This window comes from Megascapheus bottae, chromosome 12, assembly GCF_031878675.1.
Source record: "Megascapheus bottae isolate mThoBot1 chromosome 12, mThoBot2.hap1, whole genome shotgun sequence".
Taxonomy (NCBI): Eukaryota; Metazoa; Chordata; class Mammalia; order Rodentia; family Geomyidae; genus Megascapheus; species Megascapheus bottae.
This window is the reverse complement of record NC_143520.1, coordinates 51,501,145-51,524,210: the sequence shown is the minus strand read 5'-3', so window position 1 is coordinate 51,524,210 and position 23,066 is coordinate 51,501,145. Positions and strand designations below refer to the sequence as shown.

The 23,066-nt window shown below is 36.8% G+C and overlaps 1 pseudogene; it reads right to left on the bottom strand.

Moving 5' to 3' along the window:
* Positions 1-337: 337 nt before the first annotated feature.
* On the bottom strand, positions 338-13,333 carry LOC150056533 (dedicator of cytokinesis protein 7 pseudogene; annotated as a pseudogene).
* Positions 13,334-23,066: the final 9,733 nt, after the last annotated feature.

Here is a 23,066-nt window from a genome sequence, read left to right as displayed (position 1 = left end):
ATCTATAAATGGTAATATAAATTAAGAACTATGAACTTAAAAGTAAATAAATTTAACATTAGCTGTGGTATAAACAATGGTCAATGTAGAATATACCTTTGAGTCAATAAAATGTCTTTAAAAAACATAGCGTTTTACCATAATGTTAAAACCATAGCCACGGTTCTCAAACTTAAACAATCTACATTTGAAATTGTTTTGGCAGTTTTTCAATGAAAAAATTAATGCTATCATTTCTAGAATTGACATCCAAGTCCAATTTTGCAATAGATCTTATTTTCACACTCAATGTTGAATACATAGCTATTTTCAAATAGATAAACCAAGTGCATTTATTTTAGAGATGCATTTTTCAAAGGCTCATTTGGCTGAAGGAATCTCTGTGACAAGTGACAGGGAAGACTGCCTTGTACAACTAAGGCATCTTTCTGTTTATCAATGGCTGTAGAGCCTCTCTCCAGTTTCCTTTGATATTCCTTTTGATCTGGGCTATTTAAGCTCTTATTTTTACTTAAGGCAGAGTCTCAGCTTATTATGGTGTCTGAAGTATTTCAGGTCACTGGGTTTTCAGAGAGGAAAACTTGAGCAACTTCCAAAGGTCCCTGATTCATGGTAGTACCAACAGATCCCTGGAGGTTGTCTTGGGGTGGTCTGGCTCCTGATGTGTTGCAAATGCCAATTCCTGTGTCTTTGTCTGCATATCCTCAATAGCAACTTCAATTGGTGTTAAGATTATCTCTTCTTTGTAGGTGACATTGACCTTTGTTTTAATGTAAGGAAAGACATGAGAGGTAGTCAAAATGGTCTTCCATTTGAACTGCTCGTGAAGTTCGCCATGGGCATGTCCATCACCTGATGAACAATTTTGCTGAATGCTTCTTGAAGTTTGCCATGAATGGTGGATAGGTTTTTTTTTGCATCCTGATTAGCTTCATGAATAGGAATGAGTACATTAAAATCTCATTAACTGCTTTATATATTCCAGCCATTGAGAAAGAAGCAGTTGCTTGCTCCAGTAATCTCACAAGTTCTGATTCAGTAAAGTACTTTCTAGAGGAGATACCTTCTTCATCTGGAGATACCACATCATCTGAGACTGCAGATTCTTCTAAAACAATAGATGAAATATTCTGAAATGTTACACATCCCACAGGAAGGTATTTCCGGTCCAGCATGCTCAAATACTCAGCAACAAGTGCTGCTGAGTGAACAAGGCACTGAGCAGTTTCAGCATGATTGCTTCCCTCTGAGTGCTTGCCAGTCATGATCTGTAACCAGGTTAATCATAGATCTGGAGAGGTCTGGTATCCCTTGGCAATTCTGTACATTAGATCAATCAACATTTCAGGATCCTCCTGGTGTTCTTTCATTTTAACAGTATCAGAAAGGATCATATGGAGATTGAAAAACAGATGTTGAACCTGATCAGGAAATGTTGTTCCCCTCAATTCTAGATCTTCTTCAGCATATGTCAATATAGTCTTTAGAGAATGTCTTAAAAATTCTTCATTAAAATTCTGAGATGTGCCCACTAAAGAGGATAGTGACATTGTTACCTGCATCTGATCCCTGGCAAAGTTATTCCCAATCTCAAAATTTTGTCTCATGAGTAGGTACAAGGAGGCACTAGAATGAGACCTCATTGTACTGATGCTGCTGCTACAGTGTTGGAGAAGTTGGAGACGTAAATCAGCATACTGTCCCTTCTTCAAACAAGAGTTCAGGAAACTTTGAAATCAGGGCTCTGTACCTAGGTTTTGAGCTATTGCAATCCTCTGCTAGAAGAGTCCTCAATGTGTACTAATTATTTCAATTGAGGGAACCCATTTAGCCTTATGTTCATTTTAAAATGTGGCTTACACCTACTATGGAATATTATTTATCCTTATCAGGGAAGGAGATCCTGGCATACACCATGACTTAGATATGATTGCAGAGAATATGCTTAGTGAAAGGAGCCTGTGAAAAAAGGACAAATGTAGGATTCCATCTTATGACTTACATAAACAATGAAAAAATCTTAAAGATTAGGTAGGTTCCAGGCATTTGAAAATTGAAAGCGATAGAGTGGTTTGGTTTAATTCTGTAGGTACTCTTATAAGCTAAATAATGTTTTCAGATGGATAGTATGTATATATGGTTGTACAATATTAAAATGTATTTAATAGCATTTAAAATGAGTGAACTGGCAGAGTTTATGAGATGTATATTTTATATAGTTTAAAAACTAAGGAAAGAGTTATAGGTGCAAGATAGGATAAACATATGGCTGTTAACATAAGGAGAAAATGAATTCTGGTCTCATAGACAGAAAGATGCATTTAGTGGAGGGCACTGGTCTCTTTAGAACATTGTGTTTTGAGTTGACACAGCTTGGAATCAAATTGGCTACTTTTAAGCTCAAAGAGAATGAATGTGTGAAGAAATGACTGGGTAACATTTGTGTTTGTGCACTTCCAGAGGTCAGTTTGGTATTGAAAGGAAGTGGATGCATCACTAGTTTGCACAGGCAGATAGAAGTAATTTCCAAGGAGGAATCCAGTTTGGTAGGTTCATGAGAGAAAAGGAAGAATGCTGAGAAAGTGTATTGAAAATTCTCATTAGAAGCTTTATCATATAATTGATACATGCTCTTATTTGTAGTTTCCTATGTACATTACAGCTGAAGACAAGTAAATAATCTAAATATAATTTTATGAACCTGGGAAGTAAAGTTTATGGATTAAAGGATTTTTTTCCTTATCTCCTAACAGCATACTACAAATTATCTATTAAGAGAGAACTAGGTATTTTCTGTACATTAACTGACAGACATCTTTACCAACTCTGTGAACTAACATAACACCATCTGGGCTCAACTAATACGATGCATAGGATTCTGTGACAGCCAATGAAAACTCTAGGGTCCTCACAGCCACATAAAGTAATAAGAACGGACTAGGAGAGATTCTTTTTTTAAAAGGCAAAAAGTATTTTTCCTAAAATTATTTATGTTGCCAGTCATTAGCATATATTTAATTCCAACTTTCAGGAACTAAGGAAATGGGGTGTAAATTAGAGGCTAGCTTGGGCTGCATTGTGAGATTCTGTCTCAAAATCCTAAAATAAACATTTAAAAATTTGTCCAGGCCAAGATCACCCTGGTTAGACCAAAGAACTTTGTGAATTGAGAGAAACAGAGAGATATGTAAATCAAGTTCCCCTCATTAACAGCAAAGTTCTTTGTTTATTATCTAAGATGTAGAGAGCTGACAAAATCTGAGTAAGATCTACAGATTAGAATTTACAATTGGATTTGCATAGTATTCTGGTTAAGATAAGAGGATTGATTTCTACTTTAATGAAACAATTTAAAGCATGTATAAGTAAAAATATATTAACTTTACTATTTGTTCTCAAAATAAAAAGATTAGATATGTCAATGAGAGATAATATTGACTGCTCTGTACACATGCTTGTCTATTTACCTATAGATCACCAATTGGAGAGAGAGAGAAAAAAACAAATAAGAACATGCAAGATAAACACTTACTGAATTTGGATGTAGAATACAGACTAATTTTGTATATAACTCTTGCCATATGTTATTAACACTGAGGTAGTTTTTGTCAGAGAAAAAAGGGAAGAGGAATAACATCCATTTCTTAATTCATCTTTGATAGTTTTGTCTTCCTGTGATTCAATGTTTTTTCAGCTTTTATTGTGCAGTGTGGGGAACAGGGAAAGAGTCATATGGTGGAAATAGCTTTTCATACTCTCTAAAGCTTTGTGTCCCAGGCAGACTTCACGCAGTCACCCAATAACTATGAGTAAATCCTCTTGACTAAAAGCATATTGTTTGAACAACCTAGCCGCTTTGTTGCTTCATGTCTTTTAAAAGCTCTAACTAAAACCTGATGATTTTCTTTTGCCTAGACTGATATAATTTCCTATTTTTACATGATATCTAGACATACATGGGGACTCATTTTCAATAACTATATTATAGCTTTAAAGAAGCTTTTTGCTAGTCTACTTCAGGGTTCCCCTACCTCCTACATGTAACTGAATTCATGAGTAAGCAGCCTTTAGAAGAAACATGAAAAGTCTAGTGCAAGACAAAAAGAAGAAATTTCCAAGAAATGGAGAAATGTGACCCTCTGACCCTGCCTTCCAGGGCTTTGAGCCCCAGAGAAAGAGCAATGAAGGCAACAGTACAGAAGAATGAAGGATGTGAATGTCAGAGAGTCAGGGAAAGGGAAATTACATGGTTGGGTTCCTACAAGAAGGTTTAATCTACTAGTCAGAAAAATAAAATGAAACATCAACTAAAAACATCTGCTACAACTTCAGATACCCACTGCAGCAATATAGCTAGAATGTCTGCATAGACCAAGCATTTCCAAGTAAATTCTTGAGCTCATTCATAAGCTCCAAAGATAGGCCTCATGATCTTGTTAGCAACACTTGACTGTTCCACTGTCCTGTCTGGGCACAGTCACCTGCTCAGAGGGGATACTGAAACCAAACTGAGATAATAGGAATTACGAGGAAATTTAGAATCAGAATTAAGAGAACGTGAAGTCAGATTTTGGATGGGGATATAAATATTTAATCTTTGAAGAAGGTCTTTCCAATGTCTATGAAATTTCCAATGACATCACCATAATAGACAAAGATGATAAATGTTTAAAAGAATTTTCTGAAACACTCTCTGGGCCTCTTCTAATTCACTATAGGGAAGTAAAAAGTGAGGATTCTGGGTAGCCTAAAATTCTGTGAAAACACAAATGGAATCATGGTCGTAGAACCACAATTATCTTTTATAGGTTGATTAAATAGCCTATATATTTTTGTTTGAGACAGGGCCTTAGCATGTAGGCTACTCTGTTTTTGGGTTGCCAATTCACTTACCTCAGCCTCTTGAGATTTAGGATTACAAGCATGTACCACATTACCCAGCCTGTACCGATTTTTCAGTATAAGCTCGAAATTACACTTTCTTTCAAATTAATATCTGAGGACCTTTGTTCCTTAGGGAGAAGGCTTTGAGAGAAAGCTTAGAAAAATGCCAGGTGCAGATCTCAAGAGGCTGAGATCTGAAGATCAAGGTTCAAAGCCAGCCCTGGGCATAAAAGGACTGAGACTCTCAACCCCATTAATCACTAGCAAATGGGAGGCGGGACTTGGCTCAAGAGTAGGGGAGGGTAGCATTGTGCGGAATTGCTCAGGGGCAGGGTGGTAGCCTTGAGGTGAAAAGCTCAGGGACATCGCCCAAGCTGAGTTCAAACCCCATGATCCACACACACTCACAAAAAAGAACGATTAGAAAAACAGTAATCAAACCCTAGAACAGAGAGTAATTGTGAGGATTATTAGATATAAAGCAGTTGGATGTTAAGAAAAGGCATTCTGAAATAGACAGCTGCATGTGTACTTACTAGTTCCAAGCAAATATATTTAATTAGCAAAAATCTTGTATTCATTTCTGGATAATTCTGGGTGTTAAATGTCAATATGTTAAAAAAATCTTCAAAAAATTTTATTATCTTTAAGTAGTTGTAAAAATAAGTTGTCATTGGACAAAGCAGTTTATCAATGCAATGCATCCTGATCGATGACATCACTTTCAACATTCTCATCCATCCGTCCCAGTCCACCTCTCTCTTTACTTAAGCTTTATTTTTTGCCAGTCCGGGGCCTTGAACTCAAGCCCTCAAGACACAGAGCCACTTCTGGCTCTTTCTTTTATGTGGTTCCAGGCCATCGAACCCAGGGCTTCATGCATAGTAGGCAAGCATGCTACAATGAGGCCACACTCCTGGCCTTAAGTTAGCAATCTTACCACTGCATGCAATATTCATCCTTCACCCCAGGTAACACAATATACTTTTATGTTATAAGGATAGAGACCCATACATGTTTGAAAAGATGTCTTCAATAAACATCACACCATCCAGTAGGCATTATTATTTTAGTCACAATATTTGCATAAATAAACACATTCTACCTAAATAATTATTTATATCAGAAGATACCTGAAATAAGTATTGTAAGAAAACCTTTTCCAAGCTAGACAGTCATTGAGATCCAGCTTCCATTTATGGGCTCTAAATCCCAAATATCCAGAGAATGTAGAAGTGCTTCATCACCTGAAATTCTGTGTTCATCAGAGCATTTGCAGCCCATGAATGTATTCGCTGTTTCTGGCAGGAAATAGGACTTATTCCATAGCCATACTCAGCTAGAGGATCAAAGTTACATACAGAGGAAACTCAACCCATGACCTTAGGTGTCTAAATCTTTAAAGTGTCATCATTAGAGAGACAAGAAAGACCAAGATGAAGGGGTTAGAAACAGGGATTTGGGAAGCTACTGTTCAGCCAGGTGGGCTCTGCCACGAGGGGTCTTCAGAGGTAGGCTCTTTCATTGAGTCTCACAACACATGCCAGGCTTGTAATTCTGGGACTGGTAACACAAATTCTACTTTACTATCATTTAAGCACCACTATCTTGTTGACAGAGGGGCTATAGAAGTTGTCAAGAAGCTTAAGAACAATCATTCATTATATGGCTTATGTTTCTATATCCTAGAGATCCTTTCATTTAGCGTCATACTATATGGCCTTTTGTATCAAGGCTTTGCTCTATTGCAGATCTCTGCTAGGAGAGCCCAAGGTTTCTACTGATTTTGACAAATGAGGGAAACCATTGAGTCTAAGTTCCTTTGAGTCTGGCTTCACTTAATATGATCTTTTCTAAGTCTTTCCATTTCCTAACAAATGGGGCAATGTTATTCTTTTAGGAGAAGCTTGTTTGTTGTTTTTACTTCAAACATAAGGATGATAAGGATGGAGTTGTCCTATGACCTTTTCATCATTGCTTGTCTTGTCCAAGACAAATACATGGATCCCCGTAACACATATGTGCCATGTACAAACATTCCAGCTTTATTCTGGTATGAATGAATGAATCTCTCTATGATGCATCGAAGAAAGACATCTCAGAGTGAAAAGCAATTCAGAAAGGAGGAAATGAGGTGGAGTGACAGATTATAATTTCAGATGAATTCTGAAGTCTGGGGCAGGCACTCTGACCTACATCAATCTTAAGGATATTATAGAAACAGGATACAGGAACATGTTAGGAAGCATTGGATTTTAAACCTTACTGATTTACAAAACTTCTTCAGTTCTTCTTATATCTGTAGCTCCTTACGTCTTTTGCTTTTCAAATATTTCAAACCTTTTTGTGCTCATGGGAAAATTAAAACATGATTTTTTTCTGTTCCCTCAGGAAGAATATTTGGCATTTATATTTGCATATATAAGAATGCACACATATAGAAAAATAATAATGAGGGGTTGGAAATTTGGCATAGTGGTAGAGTGCTGGCAAGCATGCCTGAAGTCCTGGGTGTGATTCCTTTGTACCACATTCATAGAAAAAGCTGGAAATGCTGTTGTGGCTCAAGTGGCAAAATGCTAGTCTTAATAAAGCTCAAGGACAGTGCCCAACCCCTGAGTTCAAGCCCCAATACTAGCAAAAAATAAAAATAATTATTTTTTAAAAAAGAATAATATTTATATATAAACATAACTACCTAGACACAAAAGTTTATGATAAATATACTCTATAGATGTAATGTTACATTATAGAGATTGATATGTATCTATGACATACAAACCCTTTTCTTAATTTTAATTATGTTCTAAAATGTGTCCCAGTGATTGCATATAGAGATTCCCTTCTTGAATATCTACTTGTTACACATGACATTTGAAATATGATGTGAAAATCAGTGTTAATAAAATCTCCCTCCCTTGTGGGAGGACTGGGAGTTTGGCTTAGTGATAGAGTGCTTGCCTAGCATGAACAAAGTCTCAGGTTCAATTTCTCAGTAGCACCTACATAGAAAAAGCTGGAAGTGGTGCTGTGGCTCAAGTGGTAGAGTTCTAGGCTTGAATAAAGCCCAGGGACAGTGTTCAGGCCCTGAGTTCATGCCCCAGGACTGTCCAAATGTAGTTATAAAAAATACTAAGGAAAATTTCCAAATTCTGGTGGAAAGAGGAGCTTGGGGTTAAGGAGGAGAGGCAATGCATTGTGATGGGGATATGTCTAAAGAACACTGTGTACATGTTGTAATATCACAATGAAGTTCCCTTTACTACTGCAATGTACACTAATACAAAAACAACATAATATGAAAGAATTTCACTTGTGATTATTGCTTAAGGATTTTAAGAACTGAGTGTTGCCAGGTGTGGGGACTCATGCCTGTAATCCTAGCTACTCTGGAGTCTAAGATCTGAAGATCACATTTCAAAGCCAGCCCAGGCAGGAAAAGTCTGTGATATTCTTATCTCTAATTAACCACCAGAAAACCAGAAATGGTGCTGTGGCTCAAGTAGTAGAGTGTTAGCATTGAGCATAAAACCTCAACACTCAGCTTTAAATACAAGTTCCACAATGACCGACCACCCCCACCCTCCCAAAAAAGGAATGGAGGGTCTTGGCAGCTTTTTGTGACATATGGCAGCCCCTTTTTTGTAAATATTCAACATACATTTTTTCCTCAATGCTTTTAAACTTAAAATGACTTAAAGTGTTTAGAAAATAGCATTTTGATGGTATCAGTGTAAATGAACTTAAAGTACATAGCAAAATTCTTTATTTAAATTACCTGTGATTTGGGAAAGTTAAGTGAACACACATTTGCAAATGTACTTGAAGTTCAACGGTGTTAGATGTTTCAAAATTCAGCTGCAGTTGGTTAATGCATTCATATTTGTCCATTTTTACCTACCGGGGTAGCTGGAATCTCAATCACATCTTTCATCTTCAGAGTCCAAAATACCTTTTATGTGTAAATTCAATGCATACAACCCCCATGTCTTCTACTTCCCCAGATAAAGTCAGGATTGAAGGTGAGGAACATGCTAACACTTTGACTAGTTGGTAGACAACATCTAGTGTTTGGAACAAAAATCAAAATCAAAATAAAATCTCAGCTGCATGAAGCATGCCACAGGAATTGTTTCCTAGAACCCCTGTAGAGGCGAGACAAAATCCTAACATCTATTCAATGCAAAGAACACAGCCAAGTTTTAATTCATTATTGAGATAATCCTAACACAAAAATCATGATTGTTAATTTAACAGAATGTGAGCTGCAGAAATTATGTAACTTGGTGAAACTTTAAAGTCATGATGGAGGTGAAAATAAGAATGAGTCACTTCCAATTGGTAATGAGCACAATGGAGTGACATCATGGACACCTGACCTCAGAGGATATGCAGAGAATAGAAATATGGTTGACTCTATATGTCCTTTTTTAAATTTTTTTTCCAGTCCTGGGCTTGAGCTCAGGGCCTGAGCCCTGTCCTTGGACTTTCTCAAGGCTAGAAATTACCACTTGAGCCTCAACACTGGCTTTTTTCTATGTATGTGGTACCAAGGAATTGAACCAGGGTCTTTGTGCAAGCTAGGCAAGCACTTTTACCACTAGGCCAAACTCCCGGCCTCTATATGTCTTTTTGAAATCTTCTTTTCTTACAACCAAAGTCTAGGATTCTGTCTTGTCTGATTGAAACCAGAGCCCAGAATAGAACTTTCCATCACCACATCTTAATGTAAGTCTCTAAAAGATGAAGAAATACAGTGCTAAGTGATTTTCTGGATTAGAAAACCAGAGAAGAAAAAATTTTAGGGGGGTTGCTCTCTTAATATACAAACTAGTGTGAATGATAATAAGGCATATATATATATACATATATATATATATATATGAATGATAGCCTTTGAGAAATAACACTTGAATCTCTAATGGTTTTGCTGTAGGATTCCATAGTTAATGTTTATCAAATGTGTGACTGTGGACCACAAGGAGATTTGAAGATTATATGCTTCCACATTCTTATTACTTAAGAAATTCCCAGCCACTTGTCAGCTACCACTGATTACACATAAATGAAAGTTTTAGAAGCTGATGTTATATTATACTTCAAAATCATCATTACTATCTGGACCTACTACCTCATAGCTAGTGAGGACATTAATGCTATTTACTTGAAAACTAATTCAAATTAATAATTAACAATTCAGAAAATCAAGTACTTTCTGTCTTTCCAGAAAATTTTTGGAATTTTTTTTTCCAGTTCACTTGGTTAAGTATATTTATAACATATCATGTCCTTAAATATGTCTTTTGTGAATTGTAGCTTGAAATGGATAATTTTGACTATATATTATTTCAAATGGTTTTTGGGTTTCAAGGCTATATTTCCACTTTTCTTTTACCTCAAAAATTAGTTTGTAATGGAAAAATCAATTTACTTATTCAACAAACAGACTGAATTTTCATTCCTGCATTATATCATGTTCCATTCTAGATCCCTCGGAAGAAGATGAAATAAAACAATCACAGACTCTGGCCTGGTGTATTTTCCAGCAGAGGGAGATTTATAAGCAGCTGATTACCACTTCAGTAAGCACCGTAGAGAAATAAAGGCAGGTAAAGAAGAAAGCCTTGACAGGGGCAGGCAGTTTGTATTTATTTTCTGTTGCAATTACCTTTGAGAAGAGATTGCAACAACGTAGGGCAATATACCTGGGCCCAAACAATGGCATAGCAAGAAACCAGACTTCAGAAACATCTTGACTACTTGACAAGTATCCAGGAAAGCAGTGTGATTGAGTGTTGACCAAAAGAGAAGTATGAGGAAAGAGTAAAGTAAGTCATGGTGAATATGAAGATAGGTCCAATTTATGATTTGTGATAATTTCTTGAGCTTCTCAGCAGAGAATTGACTGTGAAGAATAGAACAGAATTATAGAGGCAAAGCACTGAGATACTGAAGAAGAAATTCATTCTCTTCGTAGAACATGAATTTCCCTGTTTCAAAAACACTTAGATACATACTATGCACATATGAATATATACTATGCACATACATATACATATGTGCTTTGCAGTGTTTCTGAGTACCTGCAAGGATCAGTTCAGGACATCCCTGCAGATACCAAAACTGCCAATTGAAAATTACATCTTGTATCTAAACTGTTGTAGTACTTCAATGCAACCTAAGCACATCCTTCAATACATGGTAAATCATCTGCAGATGACTGATAGTACCTAACACAAAGTAAATACTACATAAATCATTGCTGTCCTGTATTGATTAGAACATGATGACAAATAAAGTCTGCACACAGGACAAACACAGCTGTCATTATTTATCATATTTTTTTGACTCAGGGCTGACTGAAATCAGGGAGTTTGTAAATGCAGAATTTGAGAACAGATATAGGAGATGGAGAAATTCTCCATGCCTATGTTAAAATCAGTTTATGTATCAGACAAAGAAATTTGAAACAAAGTTATCTAAAATTACAAAAATGTATTACAATAAAAGTGATATGAATGCTACTATCTATTTGGAAAAAAAGCAAAACAAATACTAACAAATCTCAACCCAGTTGTCATCTTGAGTAAGTAAGAACATAAGAAAATAAAGCTGTGCAACCAGGAGCAGTGGCCAGTGCCTGTAATTCTATTTACTGCAAAGGCTAAGATTTGAGGATCAAGGTTCAAAGCCAGGCCAGGCACATGAGACTCTTATCGCCAATTAATCAAGGGAAAACAGGTAGTGGGGCTGTGGTTCAGGGTAGAGTGGTAGCCTTGAGGTGAAGAGTTCAGGGACAGCACCCAGGCACAGAGTTTAAGGCCCATTACCCACAAGAAGAAGAAGAAGAAGAAGAAGAAGAAGAAGAAGAAGAAGAAGAAGAAGAAGAAGAAGAAGAAGAAGAAGAAGAAGGAAAATTATGGATTAGAGGAGACTATATATATATAGACTATATAGAGAGAGACTATATATAATGTGCGTATACAGGAATATGTAATATATCTTTATATTTATAAAATTTTGAACCATTTATCTATAAGTGTGCATATTTATGCATATGTATGCATATATAATCTTTCCTAACTGATGAATGATAGAGTAAGAGAAGAGTAAAAGAACAAATTGACCATAAAGAGAATCATCAAGATTACTTTGGCAGTGCAACCAGAAATTAAGATATATTTACCACCCAAAAAATTAGCTAATGGCGGGCCGGGAGTTTGGCCTAGTGTTTCAAGTGCTTGCCTAGCATGAATGAAGACCCGGGTTCGATTCCTTGGTACCACATATATAGAAAAAAGCTGGAAGTGGTGCTGAGGCTCAAGTGGTAGAGCTCTAGCTTTGAGAAAGTCCAAGGACAGCGCTCAGGCCCTGAGCTCAAGCCCAGGACTGGCAAAAAAAAAAATTAGCTAATGGCTTTAGAAGACAAGGAGTTTTAGGGCACAAAATAAGTTTGATTTTTGATATATAATACTCAAGATTATTGTCCTGACTTTATGATGAGAATATAAATTGTTGCCATACTGAAAACCATCTACTTGTGTCTAATAGAGAAAAATAAACACATTTCCTGGCATTCTACTTTGTGATTCATGGCGAAGGGTTTTGTTCAACTTTCACCACCAAAATACACATGCAACATATTTAATATGAACACAACTTAAAACCACAAACTGAGAAGCAGAGTAATGTGGAGTAAATTATTACATATTTATGTGACAAAATATGAAGGGATCATCAAAATAACATACAAAGAATTATATACTACATGATTTCATTTATATAAATTTTTAACACAAAATTTTTATACACAAAATGTATAGTATATGTTTCTATGACATACAAACCCTTAGCCTAATTTTGATTAAGTTCTAAAAACTGAGTCCCAGTGATTGTATATAGAGATTCCCTTCTTGAACACTAGATTGTTAATCTTGTCATTTGAAATATGATGTAAAAATCAATGTTAATAAGTTCTTTAATAAAAAATATTGTTGTTAAAAATATTAGTAGCCAGGAGGTTATTTACTGACAAAAGACAAATAACAGAATATTATAATGCTACATAAACAATTCACTGAACTATTTAGAACTGTTTCATCATATTTTGCAGAGTATTACCTATTCAGTTTTCAATGCAACATAAATTGCTTTAACATTAAATGTGAGATACCAAATCTACATTCAGAGAGATAAGATGAACAGTCAGTTGCAGAGAAAGTTTGAGTTTTAGTGAACGTTGGGTTGGGTATAAACTAGGAGCCACCATTATATAGATGAGATATTTTCAAAGTGTGCAAAAATTCCCAAATGTAAAAAAAAAAAAAGGTTTAAAAAAAAAACGGGGAAACAACTGTGCAAGGGCCAGGGGAGGCTCTGGCTTTCCCATCCTACTGCCAACGGGCCTTCCTGGCATGGGGAGGACACAGCAGATCTGGGAGGCTGCCATGGTGAGAATGAGGCAGAGAGGAGAGTAATTCCACATGCCAAATGTAAACTAAGAAGTCCAGAGTTTATCCTGCTGAGTCTGTGACCTTTGATGATGTCTTTGTCAACTTTGCTCGATCCTTCCCAACAGCAGCTGCACAGAGATGTGATGGTGGATACTTTCAGGAACCTGGTCTCCATACAAAAAGAACGGGAAGACCAGGCAGTTGAAGTAGTGCGCAAAAGCCCCAAGAGATGACTAAGAGTTCAGGCTTGATGGAAACAAGCCCTGTACCAGCAGCTCACACCTGTAATCCTCGGTGCTCAGGAAGCTGAGATCTAAGGCTCTTGATCTTAAGCCAGACCAGCCAGTTAAGTGCATGAGACTCTTATTTCCAATAAACTCCAAAAAGCTGGGAGTGGCAATGTTGCCCAAATGGTAGAACATTAGCCTTGAACAAAACATGCTCAGTGACAGTACACAGGCCTTGAGTTCAAGTCCCAGGACTGGCAAAATAAAAAGAAGGTCTTCAAGGTGAAGTCTTTGGTGGCACTTTAGATTCTGTTATGAACATTGAAATGCCTGCTGGATTGGAAGCCAGTGTCTTTGACATCTTCCTCAGGCATTCATCCCTGAGTATGGCCTTTGGAACTTACACTGACTCCAAACTCTGTGAGTATGAGGAACTTGAAGAGAAGCCATGTAAATGCACCATGTGTGGGAGAGCCTGCAGCAATGCCCAGTGCTTCAGAATGCCAGAACCCATGATTGTGAGCAATGTGGGAATGTCTTCAGTCATCCCACTTCCCGTAGGACACACTGACGCACTCACACAGGAGAGAAGCCATACGTGTGTCAGCAATGTGGGAAAGCTTTTAGTTATTCCAGTTACATTAAAATACACGAGAGGATGCATAGTGGGGAGAAGCTTTATGTGAGTAGCTTCTGTGGGAAGGCCTTTCGGCAGTCCAGTCACCGCATCGGGCATGAGAGGACTCACACTGGAGAGAAGCCCTGTGTGTGTGAGCAGTGTGGGAAAAGCTTCTATTCTTTGAGTGATGTTCAAAAGCATGAACGGATTCACAGTGTGAGAAACCTTTTCTGTTTAAGGAATGTGGCAAAGCCTTTAGTGATTCAAGCTCCTTGCACAAACATAAAATAACTCACACTGAAGAGAAGCCCTATGTATGTAGACAGTGTGGAAAAGCCTTCAGGTCCTGTGGTTATCTGACCATATAAAAGAGGACCCACACTGGAGAGAAACTTATGTCTGTAATCAGTGTGGGAAAGCATTCGGGCAATCTAGTCACAGTCTCATCCATAAGAGAACACTAGAGAGAAGCCTTATGTGTGTAAGCAGTGCGGGAAAGACTTTTTTACTCTGAGTGGTCAGTGGAAACATGAACGAACTCACAATGAAAAGAAACATTTCCACTGTAACGAATGTGGAGAAGCCTTCAGAGATTCTAGTTCCTTACACAGACATGAAATAACACACTGGGGAGAAGCTTTATGTGTGTACACAATGTTGGAAAGACTTTGATGCTAAAAAACATGAATTTGGGAGCTGGGAGCGTAACCTAGTGGTAGAGTGCTTGCCTGGCATGCATGAAGCCGTGGGTTTTAATTCCTCAATACCACATAAAGGATGTCATTAAATAAAAAGGCATTGTGAGGTGGAATCTTAGAGTTGTTTTGATTTGCATTTCTTTTATGACCAGAGATGTTGAGCATTTCTTCATGTGTCTATAGGCCATTTTTTTTCTTGTTCAGAGAAGACTCTCTTTAAGTCTTTGGCCCATTTTTTAATGGGGTGGTTGTTACATTGGAGATTAGTTTTGGAGTGATTCAATTTTTTGAGCTGTTGATATATTTTAGATATGAGGCCTTTATCTGTTGTATGGTTGGTGAAGATCTTCTCCCACTGTGTAGGCTTCCCAATTAATTTACTAGCTATGTCCTTTGCCATACAAAAGCTCTGCAGTTTAATGCAGTCCCACTTATCCAGCCTTTCTCTTATATGCTGTGATTCTTGGTCCTTATTAAGAAAGCTTCAACCTGTGCCAAGGAGGCCTAGCATATCTCCTATAACTTCTAGTAATGTTTTCAGTGTGTCAGCTTTTACCTCCAGGTCTTTGATCCATTTGGAGTTAATTCTAGGGCAGGGTGACAAAGAAGGATCCAACTTTAGTTTTCTGCAGGTGCTCAACCAGTTCTACCAGCACCACTTGTTGAAGAGGCTGTCTTTCTTCCATTCTATTTTTTTGGCTCCCTTGTCAAAGATTAGGTGGCCATAGGTCTGTGGTTTAATATCTGGGTCCTCAGTTGTATTCCATTGGTCTTCAGGCCCGTTCTTGTGCCAGTATCAAGCTGTTTTGATCATTAGAGCTCTGTAATAGAGTGAAAAGTTTGTGATTGAATAAAATTCCTCAGGCGCTGTTCTTTCTGCTAAGAAGTGTTTTTGCTATACGGGGTCTTTTATTATTCCATATGAAATTTTGGATTGCCTCTTCTAATTCTTTAAAGAATGCCATTGGAGTATTGATGGGTATTGCGTTGAATTTGTAGATAGCCCTTGGCAAGATTGTCATTTTCACAATGTTGATTCCTCCAATCCAGGAGCATGGGAGGTTTTTCCATTTCCTTAGTTCTGCTTTAATTTCCTTTTTTTAGGGTTTTAAAGTTTTCATCAAAAAGGTCCTTTACATTCTTAGTTAAGGTAATTCCTAGGTACTTTATTTTCTTTGAGGCTATTGCGTCCAGTTAGAATTGCCAGGATAGGGAAAATGAATAACAACAGATGCTGGAGGGGATGTGGCCAGGAGGGATCACTACTACACTATTGGTGGGAGTGCAAATTCATTCAACCACTATGGAAAACAGTATGGCAGTGCCTCAAAAGGCTAAACATAGACCTCCCCTATGACCCAGCAATTCCACTACTTGGCATTTACCCAACCATCCTGAAAGTAGGGCATACTAAATCCACTAGCACAACAATGTTCATTGCAGCATTATTCACCATAGCAAAAATATGAAACCAACCTAGATGTCCCTCAGTTGATGAGTGGATCAACAAGTTGTGATATTTGTACACAATGGAATTCTATGCTGCTGTCAGAAAAATCGACATCGCCCCATTTGTTAGGAAATGGAAAGACAGAAAAAATCATATTAAGTGAAGTAAGCCAGTCTCAAAGAACTTAGGCTCAATGGTTTCCCTCATTTGTCATAATCAGTAAAACCTTGGGCTCTACTAGCAGAGATCTGCAATAGAGCAAAACCTTGATACATAAGGCCATATAGTATGAAGCTAATTGAAAAGACCTCCAGGATATTGAAACAAAAGCCATATAATGAATGATTGTTGTCCTTATTGTGCTATGTTGTCTCTCATCTCTTTTGCTGTCCCTTGGTTATCTCATATTGTTACAGTATCTCACTTTGTTATCTGATATATTGGATTTATTTGTATTTGGTTATTTGAAATTGAATAGGGAAGGGGGGAAAACCAAGATGGGGGGGTGGAGGAGAGGGTAATGGGGACCAAGACATGTAAAAGGGTATCAATATATGTGAATTAATGCACCTTCTATCTGGCATATATCATGTAACCCTTTTTTTTTTTTTGCCAGTCCTGGGCTTCAGCTCAGGGCATGAGCACTGCCCTTGGACTTTCTCAAGGTTAGAGCTCTACCACTTGAGCCTCAGCACCACTTCTGGCTTTTTTCTATGTATGTGGTACCGAGGAATCGAACCCGGATCTTCGTGCATACTAGGCAAGCACTTTAACCACTAGGCCAAACTCCCGGCCCCAAAAGTAGTAGATATTCTTTTTTTTTGCCAGTCCTGGGCCATGAACTCAGGGCCTGAGCACTGTCCTTGGGTTTTCTCAAGACTAGGGCTCTACCATTTGAGCCACACTACCACTTCTGGCTTTTTCCAAGTATGTGGTACCAAGGAATTGAACCCGGGTCCTCGTGCATGCTAGGCAAGCACTCTACCACTAGGCTAAACTCCAGGCCCCCTTTTTTTAATTACAATAGAAAATATTAAAAAGGCATTGTGAATGCACTCACACAAAAAAAATAAAGTGAAACAATAAATTCTGTGCATTTCCAGAGAGAGATGCTGCTGTCTGAACTATGAGAAAGGATGATCAGAGGGCCAGGGAACTAGGCTGGAAGAGGCAAAAAGCGATCTAGATAGGAAGGGAAAGGTGGGAGAACAAGATGATTGGGAGGGGGTGGGGGAGGGAAATGGGGACAAAAATATAAGAGAGAAGCAATGCACCTATTACTTGAAGAATTTAACTGTAACCCCTCTATACATTATCCCAATAATAAAAATAATTAATTTTTTAAAAGGAAACAAGAGTTAGGGAAAACAGTGGGCTGGGTCAAGTGATGAGATTTATTTTACAGTGCAACACAGTTCTTATAGTTAACAATACCATGTTGAATGCTCAATAATTTGAAAACAGTAAATAATCTATTAAACGATATTTTAATAAAATAGTGAAATCAATGGATTAGAGGAGACTTTTAGAATCAATACATAGGTTTATGGCAGAATGCAATGATGGTTTTATCAGTGAGTATTTCTTTCTAAGCTCATAGAGTTTGTATAACTTTTTGTATATCAATGAAACAGCCAGAAAGTAGTTTACAAGAAGACAAAATTGCCTGTTAGTGCCACTGAAATGGACTTCAACAAAATTAAGGCATACAAAGCCTCTCGGTTTGGATTCAAATATATTTATAAGACATTTTGTTTCATCTCATTGATCATTCCAGAATAATACACATCTTCTTGAATGAAAGAAGATTATTAAACACTGGACTATTTTAAAAGTAAAGTAAATAATTTGGAACAGTATCTAAGGCATATGTCTCTTGCATTTGTGCCAAATGGATAAAGCTTCCTATTTGTGAGAATTACTAATGAATAATTGTTTTATTTTTCTTAAGGGAAAAATCATGTAATAGAGATTAGTTTGTCCAAAATTTGTTAGACCATGAGAGACAATATTGTTCCTCCTTTGCTATGTTCTTTCTCTTGGTTTCCCTACACTTTTAACTAAAACAATAGTTAACAGTTACCATGAATACCAGAAAGTTAGTGTGTTAAGTATCACCGTACTATATTAGGTATTAAGATATTAAGTTATACAAAAAATTCATCTATAGGAGGGTATCTAATAAGATAGTCAATGTTCTCTTATTTTAGGGAATTAAAAATAGTATGATATGTGTTTATGTGTTCAAAATTTTATCTCTGTGTGTTTTCACACCACCGATTTTAATTGTTTGTTTCCTTGACTGTAAAGATATAAGAGGTAATGAGTTCTTTATTGTTCACTAATTGTGTACTTAAGAGAAATCTCAGGCAGCAATTGCAAATTGCTGCTTTACTCCGATGTTTGGGTATTTCAGTGCAAATAATCACAGATACAGCTGTTCTCACATAAAGCAAACGGCTTCTGGTATGAAAATAAACAGATGCAGTGAACATTAAAAATCTTCACGGTATGTTTGGTTAATTATAATTTGGTGACTTCTGCTTTAAATAGAAAGCATCTTTGAACATTCATATCTACACATCAGTATACCTATGCTTCTGCTTTTTACCTATAAACCTTCACAACTGCATTCCAATCTACCTACAATGCTGTAATGGACAGAGATGGAGAAAAACTTTCTAATAGTGTGTGTGTGTGTGTGTGTGTGTGTGTGTGTGTGTGTACTGAACTTGAACTTAGAGCCTGGGGGTTTTCCTATAGCTGTCTAGATCAACACTGGGGATTTGCTATTTGAGCCACCACAGCTCTACTACTGGCACTTTCTTATGGTAAACTGGAGATTAGTGTCACACAGACTGTCCTACATGTGTTGCTTTAAGCCATGATGCTCAGATTTCACCTGCTGAGTAGCTAGGATTACAGGGATGAGCCACAATAATTGGCCAAAAGAGAATTTTTTTCCAGTCCTGGGCTTGGGCTCAGTGCCTGAGCATTGTCCTTGGACTTTCTCAAGGCTAGTACTCTATCACGTAAACCTCAGCACCACTTCCAGCTTTTTCTTTGTATGTGGTATGGAGAAATGGAACCCGAGTCTTTGTGCATGCTAGGCAAGCACTCTACCACTAAGCCAAACTCCCGGCCCCAAAACAGCATTTCTATTTTTTAATTCTTTAAATATTTTTATTGTAATTAGTAAAAGGGTTACATGATATTTGCCAGATAGAAGTTGCATTAATTCACATACATTGATACCCTTTCACATGTCTTGGTCCCCATTACCCTCCCCCGCACTCCCCCATCTTGGTTTTTCCCCTTTCCCTATCCAATTTCAAATAACCAAATACAAATATATCCAATATATCAGATAACATAGTGAGATAAGGTAACAATATGAGATAACCAAGGGGCAGCAAAAGAGATGAGACATAACGTAGTACATTAAGGACATCAATCCAAAACAGCATTTTTAAAGAAGTGTTTTTCACCTAGTTCAGGAAGAGTTACATTGACAATATGATGCTTCAGGAAATTTCCATTACTTGTTTCACTTTCAGCTTTTTGAATGAATCAAGACAAAGAAAATTTAACATGCTAAAATAGGTTTGAGGAGGAGAGGAGTTGATTTTGGAGGAATGAGAGAGAGTAATGAGAGGGATGACAGTAATCAAGATGCATTGTATTTATCAACTGATTTGATGAATGTTAGCTACTTTGTACAACTATGTAAAAAGAACAAAAATAAAATTTAAAAGGCCTATGGAATTTCGCCCTTACATAGTCTTCTATGCTTTTTTGTTTAACAATTTGTATAATATCTAGACTGATCATCAGTGAAAACATAGAGAAGTAAAATAATATTATAAACAAAACTGTTGAATGTAGTCTCCGTCAACAGAGCACTCCACCTGCAGAAGTAAAGCTGTATATTGACATCAAATTAACAAGATATGGGCTACATAAGATACCACATGATAGATCACTAAAAATAATTCACAATTCCTTTTTTAAAACACAGCAAGTAAATTTAAGTAACTGAAGAAGCTGGAAAGTGCACAATAATGCACATTTAATCAACCAGTAAGTCAAATAGACCTTTCTCAGAAAATTGATTTTAGTCAAGCCTGATGCCAGTAGCTCATATCTGTAAATCCACTACTCAAGAGGCTGAGATATGATGATCACAGTACAAAATCACTTGGGTAGGAAAGTCCTTGAGACTAATCTCCAATTAAGTGCAAGGAAAAAACATCAACAAGAAAGAAATGAAGTTGTGGCTCAAGGAGTAGAATTCCAGACTTGAGGGGGGAAAAAAAAACTCAGGAGGAACAGTCCCCAAGCCCTGACTTCTGATTTTAAGCACTAGGACTGGCACAATAAGTAAATACAATATTTTTTCTTTTTTTGTGGATCATGGGGCTTAAACTCAGGGCCTTGTCACGGTCACTGAGCTCTTCAGTTCAAGGATACCACCCTACCCCTTGAGCCAAGCCCCACTTCCTGTTTTTCCAGTGATTAATTGGAGATAAGAGTCTCATGTTCAGTAGTGCCTGGGCTGGCTTTCAACTTTGATTCTCAGATCTCAATCTCCTGATTAGCTAGGATTACATTTGTGAGCCACCGCAGGCAGCAAATAAAATATTCTTAACAATAGGATAGAACACTTAACTTACTCTCCAGGACCATTACTATCCTGAAATTAAAGCCACATAAAAAATACAAAAATGACAATTATAGTCACTAAACCTCTGTAAATACTAAATAAATTAAAGTAGATTAAATATAAGCTGAATTAATATAAAAATATTAAGAATTTTTACCAACATAATATATTGTATACAATCTTTCTTATATATTATGAAGTAATATGACACAAAATTAATATCGTATATATCATTTATAATACAATAAATATATTTTAACACCAATATTATGTAAATTTTATTAACAATATTATTCAAAACTAAAAACATGACCATCTCAATAGATTCTCAATAATTGACTATACAACTTCCATGACAACTCCCCACCCAACAGATTAGGAATCAAAGGAATGTCATCAGCATTATCATTTGTATTTATAAAAACTCAACAACTAATATAATTCTCAAAAAAGGGGTAGTTTCAGGATTAAGAATAAAGTAAGACGATTTCATAGCTGTTATCTTCATTATCCTAGAAGCCTTGCCAGAGCAACTAAGCAAGAAGATGAGATAAAATCTATCCAAAGAGGAAAGAAATGAAACTATTTTTGATTAGAGATAACACATGCTGTGTTTAGATTATCAAAGTAATTCTCCTTCTCTTTTTCTTCTTTTCTCTCTCTTTTTTGCTGTCTATGTCTCTGTCTGTCTGTCTCTGTCTCTGTCTGTCTGTCTGTCTGTCTGTCTGTCTGTCTCTCTCTCTCTCTCTCTCTCTCTCTCTCTCTCTCTCTCTCTCTCTCACACACACACACACACACACAAACTAATGTCAATAAAAATGTGAGAAAATTACAGGACATCAACTCACATGCAAAGAAATCAGTTTTTTCACCACCTTAAATGAATAATCTGAAAAAGAAAACTAGAAAACAATTATCTTTTAAAGATTGTCTATTGGTCCATTCATCTACTAAGGGACATGTGGGTTGGTTGCATATTTTAGCCATGGTAAATAATTCTTCAATGAACATCATTGTGCCTGTAGCCTCAGTACGTCCTTGTTTCTGGACATTTGGGTAGATGCCAAGGAGTGGGATTTCTGGGTCATAGAAGAGCTTCCAGAAGATGTGGTGTTTATTCACAATGGAATTCTACTCTGCCATCAGAAAGAATGACATCACCCCATTCATAAGGAAATGGAAAGATTTGGAAAAATTCCTATTAAGTGGGCAGATTGTTGTTCTTAATGTACTATGTTATTTGTCTTCTCCTTTGTGGCCCTTTGGTCAACTTCATATTGTTACTGTATCTGACTTCATTACCTGGTGTATTGTATATCAGTTTTATTTGCTTATTTGAAATAGGAAAGGGAAGGGGGTAAAACAAGATGATTGGGAGGGGGTGGGAGGAGGGAAATGGGAACAAAAATTTGAAAAGGGGTATCAATGTGTGAGAAGTAATGCACCTACAATCTGGAGAATGTAACTGTAACCCCTCTATGCATTACCTGGAGTATAAAAAATAAAATTAAAAAATCATATAAGTGAAGTAAGCCATACCCAAAGGAGCATAGGCCCCATGGTTTTCCTCATTTGCAATAATTAGTACACATCTAGGATTCTCCTAGCAGAGGATCAAAATTCCTATAACATATGGTCATACAGGGTGAGACATAAATTAAAAGAACTCTAGATTATGGTAAACAAGAGGTTTATCTTTGTGATTGTTGTTCTTAAAGTACTATGTGATGTTATTTCTTTTCTCTTTTTTTTTCACTTATGGTTATTCTCATGTGGTTACTGTATTTGCCTTTGTTACCTGGTATACTGTATATTTGAAATAGGGAAGGGAAGGGGAAAACAAAATGATTGGGAGTTTGAAAGGGGGACAAAAACATGTGAAGGGGTATCAAGAAGTAATGTACCCATTACCTGACAAATGTATACAATATCCCAACAATAAATGAGCATCTATTAGAATAGATTGCTTCATATTATATATGCTTACTTTATATATATATATTGTATATTATTATTTATACAACATTTCTACTACAATTAAGTTCAGTCATAGAAGTGAAAGACAGGGTCAC